General features: G+C 53.7%; 1 protein-coding gene and 1 long non-coding RNA gene across 2 annotated transcripts in view; one reads left to right on the top strand and one right to left on the bottom strand.

Annotated features, from left to right (window-relative positions):
* Positions 1-17,245, bottom strand: part of CLEC16A (C-type lectin domain family 16, member A) — a 229,142-nt gene that overhangs the window by 33,294 nt on the left and 178,603 nt on the right. The window lies entirely within an intron of this gene.
* Positions 13,985-16,535, top strand: LOC104996412. The gene is made up of 3 exons (XR_826185.1): positions 13,985-15,307; positions 15,488-15,629; positions 16,295-16,535. It is a non-coding gene; the product is annotated as an uncharacterized LOC104996412 (long non-coding RNA).

Raw genomic sequence — 17,245 nt, 5'->3', positions numbered from 1 at the left:
ATTGGGGCTGCACTTCCCAAGAAGCGCTGGGGGCTGGGCGCTCTGGCCCCGGCATGGACAAGTGGTTTGGTCTGCAGCTGCTCTGCGTGAGGACGTGTTTTCGGCCGTGTTTTCCTCCAGCCAAGTGTGGCTCATGGGCTCTCACGGGCAGCCCAGCCTGGGGCCAACCCCTGCGAACAGCTGTCCTCCTCCTACAAGGCTTGGGTGTGGTCATCTAGAGGGCGGCCTTTAGCCCCCTGGTTGAAGCCCGTCAGTGCTCCCCTGGGCCTCCAATGAAGCCCAGGATGGTCGACGGCACAGGGGTCAGGCCCGCATGGCCTCATCTCCTGCTGCCTACACGGCATAGGGTGCTTGAGAGACGCACATGTGCACCAAGGTTTTCACAGCCCGGGTCCTGCCACCCGCCCGGGATGCCCTGCATTTAGCCTGGCCCACCCGTCCAGACCTCCTTCAGGAGCCTCCCCGTTCTGGGCAGGCCGGCGCCCATGTCCTGGACTCCCACATGGTCATGCATTACGTAGTAATATCAGGTGAGGCACTGTCTTCCCCAGGACTCCTCAAGGGCAGGGCCCATCTAGAACCTTCCACTCCCCAGCCTAGGCAGACCGTGGCACAGGGCACTGCTCAAATGGTTTCCTGAAAGTGGGACAAGCTTGAAGACTTGCCCTTTCCTGAAACTGGGTCCAGGGAGCCAAATATATCCTGCTCCCATATTGGAACACCCTGTTCTCTCAAACTGGCCAAGAAGCAGCTGCTCCGATGGAGGAGAGCCCCTGACTGAGCGGCTTGCCCAGCGGTCAATCCATCTCCGGGAGAGGATCGAGGCAGACGGAGAGGTCCATGGCGAATGGACGTGGGTCATGCCGGGCCCCGGGCAGTGTGAGCCCCATGGTAGATGCTCAGTGTATGTCTGAGGATTAATAAAGGAATGACAATCAGGCCACAGCATCTGACCCCAGTGGTTACTCAGAACCCTTCTGTAAAGTCGATTAAGCGAAATTCAGGGAGATCTTTTCATCTCTGACAGTGTCCTCAAGACTGGGTGGCTGCTCGAATAAGCCAGGGAGCTTCAGCAAGCACCAGTGACCCTCTCCTCACTCTGCTTTTATTTGTTTTTGGCTGTGCCTCATGGCATGTGGGGTCTTAGTTCCCCGACCAGGGATCGAACCCATGTCCCTTGCATTGGAAGTGCAGAGTTTTAATCACCACACAGCCAGGGAAGTCCCTCCTCACTCTGTGTTAACTGGGCTGCACTGGGCAAGGACAGTGGGGCTTTTCAGATGCTCTCAAGGCGATTCTAGAAACACGCAGCCAGGGTGGAGGGCCCCAGGGTAGGCTGGCTCGACCCAGGACCTCAGGTGGAGAAGAGCTTGCTGGGCTGGGACTCTGTGCTTCCAAAAGAGCTGTGCCTCTGCCCTGGGCCCCGAGGGGCAGGGCCTGTGCGCCTCTCCAGCTGAGAGCAGGGACTGCTGGTGGACTGCTGGTGGACTGACTTCCTGATCACCTGCTTGGCTGTCCCACCGAAGTCGTGAAGGTAGGGAACCATGGAAGGACAAGCCCACTAGCCTGGAGGAGTAAAGGAGCTGACCCGAAGGCTGTGTTGAGTGGAGGAGGCCCTGCCACCCCGGCCGCAGCGGGAGGATGAGACCACTCTAGCCTGAGGCTGGAGGGACACCCCCCAAAGCTGGACACTGAGCTCAGCTCCTCGGGGATGGCACCGCTATGCATCATTTGGACAAGAAACTGAGATTTAGGGACGCGTAGACTCTAAGGTGGGTGAAGTGAGGTTGAGTCATTCAACCAAGTGGTATGCTGAGAAAGTGTCACGTGCTGGGGACAGGAGACACTTTAAGGCACAGTTCTGGGATTCCAGCTGTTTGCAGATTTTAGGTCAGCAACTTAAAGGGAATTCTCCAATGGGCTTTTTACTTATGCGATTCTCAGCCTTCCGGCAGGCCCCTGACCCATATCAATAATAACAAAGAACAGAGATCAAGTGTAAAAATGTCATGTGGTAGCCCCGTTGGGAGGGGAGTTTTGGGGGAGAATGGATACATGTATATGTATAGCTGAGTCCCTTCGCTGTTCACCTGAAACTCACAACATTGTTACTTGACTATATGTCAATACAAAACTGGGGCTTCTCTGGTGGCTCAGACACTAAGGCATCTGCCTGCAATGCGGGAAACCTGGGTTTGATCCCTGGGTTGGAATGATCCCTTGGAGAACAGCATGGCAACTCACTCCAGTATCCTTGCCTGGAAAATTCCACGGACACAGGAGCCCAGTGGCCTATAGCGTATGGGGTTGCAAAGAGTCGGACACGACTGAGTGACTAACACTTTTACTTTCAATACAAAATAAAAAGTTAAAAAAAAAACACACACAGTAAAACTGAGAACACAGAGAGTGAGGCTATGGGCCAGGGTCAGAGTCGGCAGAAGGAGGATGGACACTGGTGTTGCTGACGCGCTGTGCAGGTCCAGGTAAGTTCCTCAGCCACCCTGAGCCTCAGAAAACCTCAAACACAAAATGAGCATGTGCCTGCCTCTCCGCAGAGGGTTCTGCAGGTGAGATCACGGATTCATGAACATGCGAGGAGCCGAGCGCGAAGCACAGAAAGTGGCCCTTGACGGGGAGCCGGGGGAGCCTGCCCCGGCTCACTGAGGCTCAGCTGCTTCCTGACTTGGGCCCGCACTCCACCGCCCGCATATGCTGTTCCTGCCGGGAACACCTCGCCTCCTCATCCAGTGTGTCCAGTGAAACCTTCCACGGTCAACGCACACCATCTACTCAGGGAGGGGTTCCCTGATTCCCACTAGAGAAGGCCAGGTTTCCTGTTACCAGCCAGTTATTTACTGGTATGATTCTATGTATAATGCCTCCTCTTATAAGATTGCAAGCTCCATGTGGCAGGGCCATGGATGTCTGGATTGCTCATGGCTGTTGCCCCAAGCATGGCGCTTGGCACAGAGGAAGCTCAATACATGTTTGTAGAACAAAGGAATGAATGAAAAGATGAACTCCATTGCTTTCACCAAACTCCATCTTTGTGGCTCCGCGAAGGCAAAGAGCTGAAGAAGTCTCCAGACATTCATCGCTCCAGGGCTTCACTATATTCTGCCAGCCCCAGAACTTTCCAGAAGGTTTCTAAATTTACCCTTGACCAGCGGACCCTTTATTCTCTACTGCGGAGGCTCCTGCGTTTGGCTGGTACACCAACATTTTCCACTGCAGGTCAGCACCTTATTATATATTTTTTAAAGAGTTCTGGCTGAAAGCCAGCCAGGGCTATAGAAAGCAGGAGAAAAAGCTGTTGATACCTCACACCTATTGGGCAAATGTCAACTGGCTTGAGGAAACTTAGACAGCCACTTAGTGCTGCCCGCCAAGCACAGGCGTCTCAGGCCTGATTTATCAGTGGGCTCTGACAGGCATGCTCAGAAAACCCTTCTTGGCTCAGAAGTGAGAACAGGAGCCGGGAGCCACGTGTGAGGGGAGACCACGTGTGGGTTGAGATCATGTCTCAGCTTCCAACTCTTGACTCCCCCAGTGTGAGGCCGAGAATTTCTTCAGACCCCCAAGCCCTGAGCAGGATCCCTGGACCCCGGACCAAGCAGACCGTGGGGGTGAGGTGGCCTCGGAGTGGTCAGCCACCCCAGGTGCCACGTGTGACCTGAGCCCAACTGCCCAACCTCTCTGAGCCCCATCTTTTAAGTGGGGGCAGCCTTCCTCCACAGGTTGCTGTGACCCCTGTTTGTGGAGACACTTGGCCTGAGGCTGGCAACGTGGGGGAGCCTCAAAAATCTCCCTTCAGTGGTGCCTGAGCCACTGAGACATTTCAGCCTCAGGAGGGCTCCAGGGGCAGAGCTCAAAGCATGCAACTGCTCCTCAGAGGTGCCAGCTGGCGGGCAGCCTGTCCAGCCTCTCCAGCCTCAGTCTCTCTATCTCCCTCCCCACGTGGTATGACTGAGATCAGCCATGGGGAACGCTCTGCCTGTCCCGAGCTGCCGCACGATGTATAAGGACAGTGCCATCCTCAGGACCAGACTGTCATGACCTGGAAAGCTGCACCCAAATGTGTCACTAACCATGCTCGCCAAGGGTGCACCCCCACCGGCCTGGGGCCTGGCTCCTGGGTGGACCCCAATGGCCCCCACACCGCTCTCTCAGATCCACTTCCTACTGAGCAGCCACATGAGCTCGGAGAGACGTGTAATCAAGTGCAGTGCCCCCCAGAGGCGCAGAATGAAATCCACATGCCCTCCCCAGGCCTGGCCCTGCCGCCTGGGCGACCTTCTCCTCTACCCTCGACTACGGGTCCTGAAGTGACTGCCCACAACCATCACCCCATTTCTGTGCGTGCCTCCCCGATGCGGCTGTCTGCTGCAGGAGGTGCTAGAAGAGTGCGCACTCCTGCGGGGGCTCTGTCTTTGGTGGCTCTATCAGGGCAGGTTCCCTATGCCCTGAGCACCAGCCAGAATACTTGCACATGCCCCATGGAGGGGCCTGGAGGAGCTGGGTCAGTTGCCCTGCAAGGGGAGCTCAGGGCGGGCTGCTTGAGCCCTCTGGTTCCCCTAGTTGCTGAAATATCCGGACAGTGGGAGGCACCCATAGAGCTGGGCTCTGGCCCTAGTGAGGTGGGTGCCGTCGTCAGCCCCATTTGACAGAAGAGAAGACCGAGGCTCAGGAACTTCCTGATATCACACAGCTGACGCTGACTTAAACCCAAGGGGGTCGGCTCCAGGATGTGTGCCCCTAACTTCCTTGTGGCAGTGGCTCCCTGGCAGGGAATGTGGGCGGTTTGAACAGTATGGTGGCACATGCTGGAGCTCCAATGCTGGTGGCCTTTAAGTGACTTGAGGCCAGCAGCTTCCTGAGGTACCCGGCCAGCCCGGGATGCCCCCCTGCTGACCCAGCGGGGCCAGGAGTGGGTACAGGGTGCTTTCTGCCTTTGCTCTCTGCTCAGAGAGGGGACAATGAGCAGGCCGTGGCCTCCTCCAGGCCCGGGCACTCTTACTGGGTGCTTTGGATGTTGCTCTGAGCCAGTGGCCACCTCCCTTGGGCATCAGGCAGGAAACCTGGCACACACACAAAAAGCATTTTTCCAGAACACCCGAGACTTTATAAATGTCAGCTATTTCAGAACATTCTCCACTTTACTAAAACAGTGTGTGTGGTGGGTGGGGGGGAGGTGTCTGGGGGAGAATCACTCCATCAGACTGATGCAGACCTGCTCAATTCATGAGGCTGGAGGGTGCGTGGGACTCAGCATCTGGGCCCAAGTGTAGCCGAGGAAGGTAACACGCTCAGAAAGCCACAACAAAGGACAGTTTTACCCCAGAAGCGCCACAGAGGCTTGAAGTCAACTTAGCAGGAAAGGAAAGAACACCGAGCGGGCAATAACCTCCTTCTCAGGAAGCAGGTAGAAAGAGCAGGAGTCTGAAACCAGGCTCAGTCTTTCTGGGACGAGGCGCGGGTGATGCTGCTTCTGACTTTTGCTCGCTCAGCTGCAAAAGCGGGATTAGTCACAAGACGGTTTTCGCATATTTACCTCCTGGTTTTCTGTAAAGCAACTGGCCTGGTGCCTCGCACATAGTTGGCATTCAATAAAAGGGACTTTTATCCTGGGGCCTTAAAAAAGCCTGTGATGCTAGAAGCATATACTGCATACACCACGTATCTGAAGTTTTTATAAACTCGCAAATATTTTGGGGGGAGTCACTGTAAAGCACCAGCCGAACTTGTATGTCACACGGTGACATATAAGTATGGCATATAAGTATGTCACACGGTTGAAGTGTCTACTCTCGAACCGCGTTGTAAGGCTGCGGCTTTCAAGGACCTGAGTTCACAGCGGGCAAAGATGGGGATGGAGGAAAACAACTCATCAGACCCCATTTGCTGAGCTTGGACCGCTTTCCTGATGACTTTGGGGCTTTAAGGAAGCAGGCTGCTTCAGTATGAAAGATGTCACAAAACAGCCATTCCCGTTACCCTGGGATAATATTGACTTCTGGCCCTTCGGGGATCTGAGATGCTTAAAAAAAAAAAAAAAAAACAACATTCAATAATACTCTGTGTGTGTTTTCGGAAAAAAGCACATTTATACAAAATGCCACGGCTGAAGAGCCACAAATAAAGGAAGCTGTATTTTGGTCATGGGATGCTGGCTACAGAGAAAAGTATGACAGAGAGGTGGACGCTCAGCAGGGGTGCCTGGAGAGAAGCCTTTGGGGGCTCCGTCATGCCGTCACACTCTGTCTGAGACGACAAGCCAAGCCACGGGTGGGCCAGCCCTTGGAGGCCCCTGCCAGCCCTTGGGAAACTTTCCAACCAACACAGCTCCTGAAGCCCTCCTGCACAGAACGACGTCCGCGAGCAATGACGGTGCTGGGTCAGAAGCGGGGATCATGGAGACACCCCTGTTAAATGCGCATGCATAACCAGGGCAACGAAGCCTGAGCGCCCTAACTACCGAGCCCACATGCTCTAGAGCCCGTGCTCTGCAACAAGAGAAGCCCTCGTGTGCTGCAGTGAGCGCAGCGCAGCCAAAAAAAAAAAAGGTACAGAGAACATTCCGAGAGAAACCAAGGCTCCTGGATACTCTGCCTGAAGGTATCACCCTTGTCCTCCACCCACACACTTTTATTGGTCACCAGATCCTGTTCGTTCCACAGCCTAGATACTTCTAGACACGCTTCATGTTTCTTACCCCAGGGAAATCCTTGTGCAAGGGGGCGTGGAGGCGCTCTTATTTGTTAAGGATAGAAAAAAAAAATTGGCCACAACCTAAACATCCATCAATGGGAGATTGGTTAAATAAACAGTGGTTTGCCTACGAGACCGACTGCTCCTCAGCAGTCAAAAATGAATGAGGGCGCTCTTATGAACCCACATAAAACAAATCCAAGACATTACCGAGTGGAAATAGCACTCATTTAGGTTACAAAAAAAAAAAGAGGCAATATAATACTATGCCACAAGTACAGCACGTGTGTGTGCTGAGTCGCTTCAGTTGTGTCCGACTCTGCGACCCCGTGGACTGGAGCCCGACAGGCTTGTCTGTCTGTGGAACTCTCTAGGCAAGAATCTTGGAGTGGGTTGCCATGCCCTCCTCCAGGGGCTCTTCCTGACCCAGGGATCGAACAAGTGTGTCTTACGTCTCCTGAATTGGTAGGCAGGCTCTTTACCACTAGTGCCACCTGGGAAGCTCAGTATAGTGTATAAATACCCAGAAAAAAAAAGACTAAAAGGACATGACCCAAGCAGAGGAAGAGGGCACCTCTGCAGAGGCCTGTTCTCATTCACAAAATGGGCACAGCCCGCACTGCTCCGGAGGTCAGTGCCAAGGGAGGGGTCCCTTCTGTGCCCCCTTCACCCCTGCCCTCCAGACTCCAGTCGACCAAAACCCAAGCCTCCTGACTCATCGCTCCCCTTGCTGACAACCTTCCCTTCTGCTTCCAGGGCAAAAGTCCAACCCTCTTTTGCTAGCAGCCTTCACCATCTGACCCCGCCCAGCTTTCCAGGCTGTCCCGTCACTCCCCACGGCCCTGCCACTCAGTGTCACCTGCTCGTTCACGCGCTGTCCCCCCTACACCTGCCTCTCTGCTCTGCACAACCTGCTTATTTATTCTTGGCCACGCTGTTCTTTACAGCTGTGCGCGGGCTTTCTCTAGCTGTGGGGTGCGGGTTTCTCATCGTGACGGCTTCTCTTTTTACGGGCTCCTGAGCACAGGCTCAGTAGTTGCAGTGCACGGGCTTAGTTGCCCCATATCATGAGGGATCTTCCCGGACCAGGGATCGAACCTGTGTCTCCCACATTGGCAGGTGGATTCTTAACCAATGGACCACCAGGGGAGTCCTGCACAACCTGTTTATAAGTCCATCCCCCCCATCTAGTCCTCTCTATATGCTCAGTATTTATTTGACTCACAGAAGACCTCAGAAAGCACCCTGCTTTTTGCCTGAACCTAGTTAGTGTATTTGTCATGTAACTCCTTGGAATCTTTAAAATCCTTTAAAAAAAAAAATAAATAAAAGCCAGTTCTTCCCTCACCTGCCCCCTCCCCAGTTCCTTCTCCTGGTGATCCCCTACCTTGGTCCCTAGGAGCTGCCATGCTTTGAGGGGGCCATTCAGGGCATAGGGGCCTCCCTGGTGGCTGCGACGGTAAAGAATCGGCCTGCAACGCAGGAGACCCAGGTTGGATCCCTGAGTCGGGAAGATCCCCTGGAGAAGAAGATGGCAACCCACTCCAATATTCTTGCCTGGGAAATCCCAAGGACTGAGGAGTCTTGTGGCTACAGTCCATGGGTCGAAAAGACTTTAGGGCATAGAAGGGAGGAGAGGACACGTGGAAAACCCAATTGCTTAAGCCCCTCTGAACCTTCAGTGCTGTGACTGCGTCTGGTCCCCACTTTCTGTTTTGGTTCTTCTCCAGCCTCACAGGTCCTTGTGAATTAACAACTCTTCTCCCAGCTGTCCGCACACTTAGCAATGCTGCTGACTTGGCACCTCACCCTCTTGGATCCAGAGGTGGGCATTGTGACTGGTTCTCGGGAAGTGGTAAAGTGGTTCTCAAACCCTGTCCCAGGGGAGCCCTGGGGTTCCTTGAGCTAGTCAGGGACATTTTAAGGCCAAAAAAAAAAAAAAGATTCAAATCAAAGTAGTCTTTTTCCAATTCACAGATGAAATGAAGGGCTAGAATCTGCTCAGTTTCTAGGTTTTTATCCCACAAATGAGCCTTCGATCCTCTGCATTTGTTATCACTTGTCCACTAATAAGAACTTACAGCTGATAAAACAAAGGACTAGGCAGCAAAAAAGAAACGCTGATAGAAAAAGGCTTAGAAAGTTTCTTCAAATAAAGTTATGGACTTTCCTGTAGATGCAGAGATTTGCACCCGTGTTCTCTGCTGGTTTCTGTGCTCCTGAAACGGGACACAGTGACAGTGACAGTCCCCAGGGTTCCCCAAGCACACGCGGTCCAGTGATGCTCTGCCAGCAGACAGTCTTTAGGACTGAAGACACAGGGGTGCATGGAGTGGGAAGCAGACAGGCCAGGCACACTCCTAGCCTCCGAGCTTGGGTTTCCTGATCTGCACACGGAGGACAGGGGCCAGCCACCCAGGGCTGTTGTGCAGCTCAGCGGGAACTGCCCCGCTCGGGCAGGTGTGGAGTTGATGATCCACCAGTGTCACAGATGTGCCGGAGTGTGCTGGGACCAGGGCTGCAGGGGACAGGTCTCTGTTCATCTCTGGTCCTGGCTCTGCCTCTAAGAGCTGTGATCGTTGTTGATGTTTGGTCACTCAGTCGTGTCTGACTCTCTGAGACCCCACGGACTGCAGCACGCCAGACCTCCCTGTCCTTCACTATCTCCCTGAGTTTGCTCAAACTCATGTCCACTGAGTCGGTGATGCCATCCAACCATCTCATCCTCTGTCATCCCCTTCTCCTTCTGCCCTCTATCTTTCTCAGCATCAGGGTCTTTTCCAATGAGTCGGCTCTTCGCATCAGGTGGCCAAAGTATTGGAGCTTCAGCTTCAGCATCAGTCCTTCCAATAGTTGTGGGAGCTTAGGCAGATCATGTGACCATAATACTTATAGTCCTTCTGCAGGAGGAAGCACTTTCTGCCCTGGTGTTTTATCAGCACCCAATAAAAGCCTTTCTGAAACGAGCAACTCTGCATGACTACACAGCTTGTTATTTACAGTAGAAGGGGCTCCTGGATTATTAACTTTGTGCAAACTGATTTAAACTGTGGAAAGGGAACTTATCATTTGGGGGCCGAAGGGTCAGCCCTGGCTTATAACAACGACCATAAAAAACATGGACGTAACTTTTACTGCACCTGTGTGGAGGCCTCGTTCCAAGCGCTTACGAGAATTAACTCTTTTTACGCTCACAGGCGCCTAATGAGGTAGGAGACATTTCCATCCCTACTTTTATCTTTCTAACTGTGGTAAAACAAACACAGGGCTTCTCTGGTGGCTCAGGGGTAAAGAGTCTGCCTGCCAAAGCAGGAGATGCGGGTTTGATCTCTGGGTCGGGAGGATCCCCTGGAGAAGGAAATGGCAACCCACTCCAATATCCTTGCCTGGGAAATTCCACTGACAGAGGAGCCTGGAGGGCTATAATCCATGGGGTTGAAAAGAGTCAGACTTAACGACTAAACAACAACAAAAAAATTAACATAACATAAAATGTACCATCGTAACTATTATTTAGTGTACAGTTCAGTCGTGTCAAGTACATTCACACTATTATGCATCATCCCCATTTTTCATATGAATAAACAGGCCCAGAGGGGTGACTAATTGACCCAAGGCCATGTAATGAGGACAAGGTGGAGCCAGGACTTGAACCTGATTGTCTGCTCCGGGGCTGTGCTAAGCCATCTCCTCTGAGGACTCACCTGGGCAAGCCCTGCTGCTGAGAAAAGAAACAGCACGAAGGATAAACAGAAAGAACAATGGGGCAGGACCCTGGCCATTCTATCTTCCCTTGGTACTTTTCCAGCTTTCTGATTGTGCTGCCATAAACGTGCTTCACTTCAACTAAGAAATCCAGAGTCGAGAAGCGACAGGAGCCGCGTTCTGGGAGCAGGGATGGGTGTGCCCCTGAGCAGCTGGGCCTCGCCCTGGCACTTGCCTCTTGTCCCATGCTGCCAGTGAGGCTGCCCTGTGTGGGCCCGCCTAAGCCCACAGAACATTCCAAGGCGTCACCAAGGTCAAAAGGCAGCGTGAAGCTGGGGTTTTGGCCTTTTCCTACAACCCGATGCCTGGGCTCCCAAGCTCTTCTCTGCCTGCAACCTGCTCCTTGACACACTGTCATCGGCTGACGTCCCCAGGGCACTCGCCTTCTTCAGTGTCTGAGGTGGGTAATGACCCCGAGCAGTGAGGCAATACTCAGTTCTTCGGAACTCTTTTCTCATCCCAGCTGCCACCTCTCAAGAAAAGCTTGTTTGGGGCCCAGTGGCTGGCACTGCCTGTGGGGTGTGTGTTTCACAAGAAGGCTCCTCAGACAAGTGCTGGTGTGTCTCTGGGGAAAGAGTCTTCAGCGGGGTGGCGGGGGGAGCAGGGCACATTCCAGGGAAGGGAACCTTGGTGTCCACATTCGGGGATGTGGTTCCTTTGTGGGTGCTCCCAGCCTGACAGTATCCTCAGGCTCCCTCTTCACGGCTGCCCTGTGGGCTCCGAGAAGCAGCCTGGCAAGAAGGGACCCCATGGACTCGGCTCAGGGGCCCCACGCCTCGACCCAGCCACTCCAAGGCTGATTTCTTAGAAACATCTGCCAGGAAGCTTTGAAAGAAGTGCAGATCCTGCTGCTTTTGCTCAGGCAGGATTCTGAAATCTTGTTTCTGCGTTTTTATTCATGGTAGACCAGGAGCAAATTTGTATGAGGATGGCCTTGAGCAACCCAGACCCCAAGCCTGGTTGGGAAGCAGTGACTCTGGGAGAAGGGTGGCTTTCTGCATCACAGCCCTGCAGCTTTGTCCCCTATCCAGCGGAGGTGGGCTTGGAGCGGGTGGACTCAGGAGCAGGTGTGTCACAGAGAAGACCGGGATAGGAGCGTGCTGGCTGGGCCAGGGCCCCCAAGAGTCCCTCTCTCCTGACCTCTGCCCTCCCGACCTCTCACTTAGAGACAGGTGGCAGAGCCATCAGGTGAAGCTGCTCGGCCATCACCAATGCCCAGTGTTAGTCGCTTGGTCGTGTCCAACTCTTTGTGGCCCCATGGACTGTAGCCCACCAGGCTCCTCTGTCCATGGAATTCTCCAGGCAAGAATAGTTGAGTGGGTTGCCATTCCCTTCTCCAGGGGATCTTCACAACCCAGGGCTCAAACCGGGGTCTCCCGCATTGCAGGCAGATTCTTGACCATCTGAGCCTTCAAGAAGATGGTATTCAGAGGCAGAAGTGGAGGTACAGGTCTCAGAGGTACAGGAGGAACAGGGAAGGGACACTCGCTCCCAGAGCTGCGCGGAAGACAGAGTCAGTGCATACAAATGCCGGGCACAGTTAGTGCTTCCAGAGCTGTGCGGAAGGCAGAGTCAGTGCATTCAAATGCCGGGCACAGTTAGTGCTTCCGGTTAACCTGTACCCCACACTTCCAGAAATGGATGACTTTTCTGTCCAAAACATGCTGAGGGTTGGAGCTGACGATACGGTTTTTGTCCGATACCACTGAGGCCTAGGGTGGGGAGAATTCACTTTGGGAGCATCAAAACTGAGTCAGGAATGAAAGGGTCTGGTGGTGGGGGGCTCAGGGTCCGACTGGTGCAGACCTGAGTTCAAAGCCTTGCTGAGGAAGACATATCGGTGTGACCTGGGGCGTGTGGGTGGCTTCTTTACATGCAGAACAGGAAAGTGGTAAAACCTTCTTTCTGAGGAAGATCAGTTGAGAGTCCTGCATAAAGTGTTTAGCAGCTTAATTATGTTTTGCTTCAAAAAAAAAAAAAAAAATGGGCCTCAAGGTCAGATTCAAGTTTCTGTAACTCTCTGTAACTCACCAAGCCAGTGGCTGGGGTCTCTGATGCAGGGAGGGGTTAACATGGGGCTGGGAAGACTGGAGGGAGGTGGGGGGCTGCTCTCCTTCCCATGTGACTCCAGAAAGGGTATTCCGCCCCGCCCCCCTTGGGGGAGCTGGAAGGAGAGAGTTGGCTTCAGTTTTATAATCGGAAACAAGAAAAATAACAGGCTTGAAAAAAGGAGTTTCTGGGAAACACTGCCCGAGATGACATTAGCACCTAGTACGTTCTCCCCAGGGGAGAAGTCAGAACTGAGGTCTATGAATTAAACAAAGATTTGTTTTCTCCTGCCCCACCCCACACCTTTTTTTTTTTTTTTTGGATGACAGTTCCAGGCTTTGTGGTCAGCTGGGCTGGCACCAGGCGCACTGCGATTCTGCATTCTTCCTCAGTTACTCAGCTGCCAAAGGCTGGTCCTGGAACGAGGCTGCCTTTCCACAGAACTATTAAGTATTCTGGGTCAGGGACTGATAAGGCTGGTTTATTTGCCTTTGACAACGATCACACCTGGGGAAGGTTCGGCACTTGCCCTTGTGCTCAGGGATTTCAATGTTTACGCAGAGACAGACGGTGCCCCGAACCCAGCAGGACAGGAAAGGAGAAAAGCTGACCCTCCTGCCGGCACACTGAGCCCCCCACTGACCGGGACAGAAGCCCGGCCTGGGGGTGAGACAGGCAGCAGTGACCCAGCCCAAACTCCAGCTACCAAGCCTCGCCCGCTGCCTGCTCACCGGGCACCGACTGGCTCATGGAGTGTCAACCAGTGAGGGCAACAGAAACAGGGCCCCAGAACCTTCTATGCTCACGAAGTGTCGACCAGAGAGGGCAGTATAAACAGGGCCCCAGAACCTTCTATGCTCATGAAGTGTCGACCACAGAGGGCAATTGAAACAGGGCCTCAGAACCTTTTACACTAGCATGGCACAGTGATGGACAGGACAAGTGGGCAACCTTAGTTAAAGGGAAGGGCTCTGAAAACTGCGCCTCAAAAAGTTAAATTCGCATTCAACCCAGCAATTCCACTCCTAGGTAGAAATCCCCAAAGACTGAACATAGGTGTTCAGACAAAAACTTGGCGCGCACACACTCATAGTAGCCCTATTTGCATTGGCTCAAAGGTGGAGACTGCTGCCAGGGCTGCCAACAGGTGGAAGAATGAATGCACCAAAGGGGGTCCAGCCACACAATGGGGTATAACTCAGCCGTGAGAAGGAACAGAGCTCTGACACATGCCACAACGTGGATGCACTGCCAAAACATGATTCTCAGCTAAAGAAGGGCCTCCCTGGTGGGCCAGATGGTAAAGAATCCGACTGGAACGTGGGAGACCCAGGTTTGCTCCCTGGGTCGGGAAGATCCCCTGGAGTAAGGGCATGGCAACCCACTCCAGTATTCTTGCCTGGAGAATCCCGTGTACAGAGGAGCCTGGCGGGCTACAGTCCATGGGGTCACAAAGAGTCAGACACGACAGAAGTGACTGAGCACACACGCACGCAGAGGGGTTAGTAGCCCAGAATGTGAAGGTACCAATGCCACTGAATGGTGTTTTTCCAAATAGCTGGTTTTATGCTGTATGAATTTCACCATAATAGAATAAATAAAAGCCAGCTGCTCTATGGGGTGGGACTGGGGCAGCGGGTGTTGAGGCCCCTGGGGAGGCCTCTGAGGAGAAATTCGAGCAGGACCCTGAACGCTGAGAAGGTACCAGGCTCGCAGAGGGTTCCTGGTTCTAGCCAGAGGGCAGTGTGAGGACAGTGGTCCTTAAGGGGACACGCCTGGCGCTCAGGAGGTGCAGACAGAAAGCCAGCGTGACTGAGATGCTGGGCTGTATTATCCGCCAAGAGAGCCCAGGACAGAGAAGAGAGAGGAGCTGATTGTGGAAAGTGGACAGGGGCCAGATGGCGCAAGACTACCCTAAACAGGGTGGAGGACAGTGAAAGAGGCGGACAGACCCTCCCTGGAGGTGAAAGACTGGTCCAGGGCAGTTGACGGTCCTCAGCTGGGGAAGGGTCACTTTTGTTCAAATACGTCATTGAGCCCCGATCATTGAGCGCCAGTGGGCATCAACGTGCCTGGCTGTGTCCCACTGCAATCCCCCAACAAGTTGGGCCCTAGAGCCCTTCTGTTTGGGTAAGAATTAGGCAGGGCTTGGGTAGGACCCGACCAAGAGGGACTGTGGGGGTCTGTCATCAGCCCCCGCCCCCACCCCCAGGTGTATGCCTGAGAGCAGCCCCTGGACCAGAAGAAGCCCAGAAGAGGGGGTTTGGTTGGCGTGGGGAGGCCAGAGCCCTGGCCCTCAGATTGGAGGCCACTGCCCTCTGATGCCCGGGGTCACTTCTGGAAACAGCCTCTGCTCTGGGGTCTGCTGGTCCATGAGTGTCCATGGAAAGACTGCCCTGTGGGCTAGTTTTGGATACCCCACCCCTTCTTGGCAGGTTCTGGCAATCGGCTGTCACTACAGGTCAGTGGAATGGGTCCTGGAAGGCACCAGCCATGGAGCACTGACCTCAGAGCTGGACTCTAGACCTGGATGTGCCCGCCCACCCAACACACTGGCCACTGCTGACCCTCTCTCCCTGGCCAGGCACGCTCACCAGCCTCTGCACTCCTGGAGCTGAACATTCTGTGGGGACGAGAGCCATAAACATAAAACTGGCCAATAAATAGAATATGTGATTTTTTTCAAAGCCAAATGGGACAAGAAAAATACATCGAAGTGGCCAGTCGCCTATTAGCCCTGATTTATATTCTACTTGTAACATCTCATCCAAGGAAATGAAAGGTATGTGCTCATCAAATATAATCATATAGAGCTTTGAAAGGGGAAGAGAAACGGCTCTGTGACAACTCCCCGGGCCTGCAGAGAACAGCAGGAGACGTGTCACGATCGAGCCAGCCCCTCCAGCAGCCACCCCGGGGCAGGTGGCCAGCCGTGGTTTTTCCCTTGTCAACTCCTCTCCAGGCAGGGGGTATGTTGCAACAGTGCAGTCCACGCAAGGGATGGACACAGAGCAACACCCGGACGGCGGGTACGGACACCACAGCATCACAGGCCAACCTGGGCCGGGCTTGCGAGGAGCCCTCTGGCAAACTCTTTGAGGAAGGTGAGTGCGGTGACTCTGATGTGCAACCGACGGGACTCGCATCTCACTCGCTTCGGTGACAGTGCTGAAGCTGAGGCGGGGGGATGCCGCTGAAGACCTGGGGGAGGGTCTCAGTTCCCTGGTGTCCCCTGCCGAAGTGCCGCAGCTTAAACTACCCAATGTCTGGGGCCCCTGCGGGAACTCGTCTCCCGAGTGTTCTCGCAGGGAGAAGGGCAACAGGTGGGCGCTGCCCTGAGGCTGTGCAGAGACTGAGGATGGAGGCTCACTCCTCGCTCGGTGAAGGCTGAATGAAGGCGCCGTGTGACGGGGACACTCCAGGTCCCCGCAGGAGTGACACTCTTCCTGGGGGGAGAGGGTACCCAAATATGTCGGCCAGGTACAGAGCACGCAGGCTAATGTGACGGGGCTGAGGAGGGCAGCGGGGATCAGGAAAGGCCTCTCTGAAGAGGCGGCATGCAGTCTGAAGCCCGAGTGATCATCAGGAAGTGGCCGCATGCAGATCTAGGGAGGAGCATGCAGGGCCAAGGCCCTGGGGCAGGAGAGAGCACCGTGAGCTTGGGCGGTGGTTCTCAAAGCGTGGGCTGGGGAACCCTGGGGGCGCCTCCCAGGGTCAGAATTCTCATAAAGATGACGACGGCATTTTCCTTTTATACTCATTCTCTCAGGAGGATGCAGAGGAGCTTTCCGGAGTCCATGCCAGCATGACAGATTGAAAGCAGAAGCAGCTATGAGAAAACCCAGCTGTTTTCTATTAAGCCAGATATTAAGGAGATTTGCAAAAATATAATATTAACTTTTATTTGTTTTGTTTTGCAAAAGACTTGTAGTTCATAAAGAACTATACTATTTATTGCTTTACATAGGATGGGTTATTATTATTTTTTAAATAAATAAATTTTAAAAGTATTTCTCAGTTTTAATTTCCAATAGCTGAAATATGGATAAGTATAATCCATACAAACTAAAGATCTCTGGGTTCCTTAATGCTTTTCAAAGAGTATAAAGTGGCGCTGGGCCTTCCCTCGCACTCCAGTGGCTAGGACTCCATGCTTCCACTGCATGGAGCACGGGTTCGATCCTCTGTCGATGAACTAAGATCCCACACGTCACACAGCCAAAAAACAAAAAAAAGAAAGGAGGGATCCTGAGGCCCAAACCTGGAGACACGCTGACTTGGAGGAGCAGCAAGGGTGGGGGGCTCGGGCAGGGGATGGGGTGAAGGCTTTGGGAGCTGCGTCTGAGAGGCTGGCCGGGGCTCATCGCACAGCGAGCACTGAAGGCCAGAACGAGAGACCTGGATTTTGTTCTAAATTCAACGAGGAAGCTACAGGAGGGCGGCAGGGAGAGGCATGATGTGATGATGTGATTTATGTTCTAGAAAGATCCCTCTGGCTGTGTGGAAGGGAGGGGACGAGCCTGGAAGCCAGGGAACGTGTGGGTGCCGCTGCCATGAACGGGGGAGAGACGCTGGGGGCCGAGAGAGGGAGCAGGACCTGGTGTGTTCTGGAGGCAGAGCAGAAGTGGGTGTGGGAGAGTGAAGAGAAAAGATGAGGGATGATGCCAAGATGCTGGATGGCTGTGGGGCCAAATTCTGAGGCAGCAGGTGGTGAGGCACC

The sequence above is a fragment of the Bison bison genome, unplaced genomic scaffold (genome assembly GCF_000754665.1).
Source record: "Bison bison bison isolate TAMUID 2011002044 unplaced genomic scaffold, Bison_UMD1.0 scf7180017864293, whole genome shotgun sequence".
Lineage (NCBI taxonomy): Eukaryota > Metazoa > Chordata > Mammalia > Artiodactyla > Bovidae > Bison > Bison bison.
The sequence above is the reverse complement of the archived record's forward strand: the minus strand, read 5'-3'. Positions and strand labels throughout refer to the sequence as shown.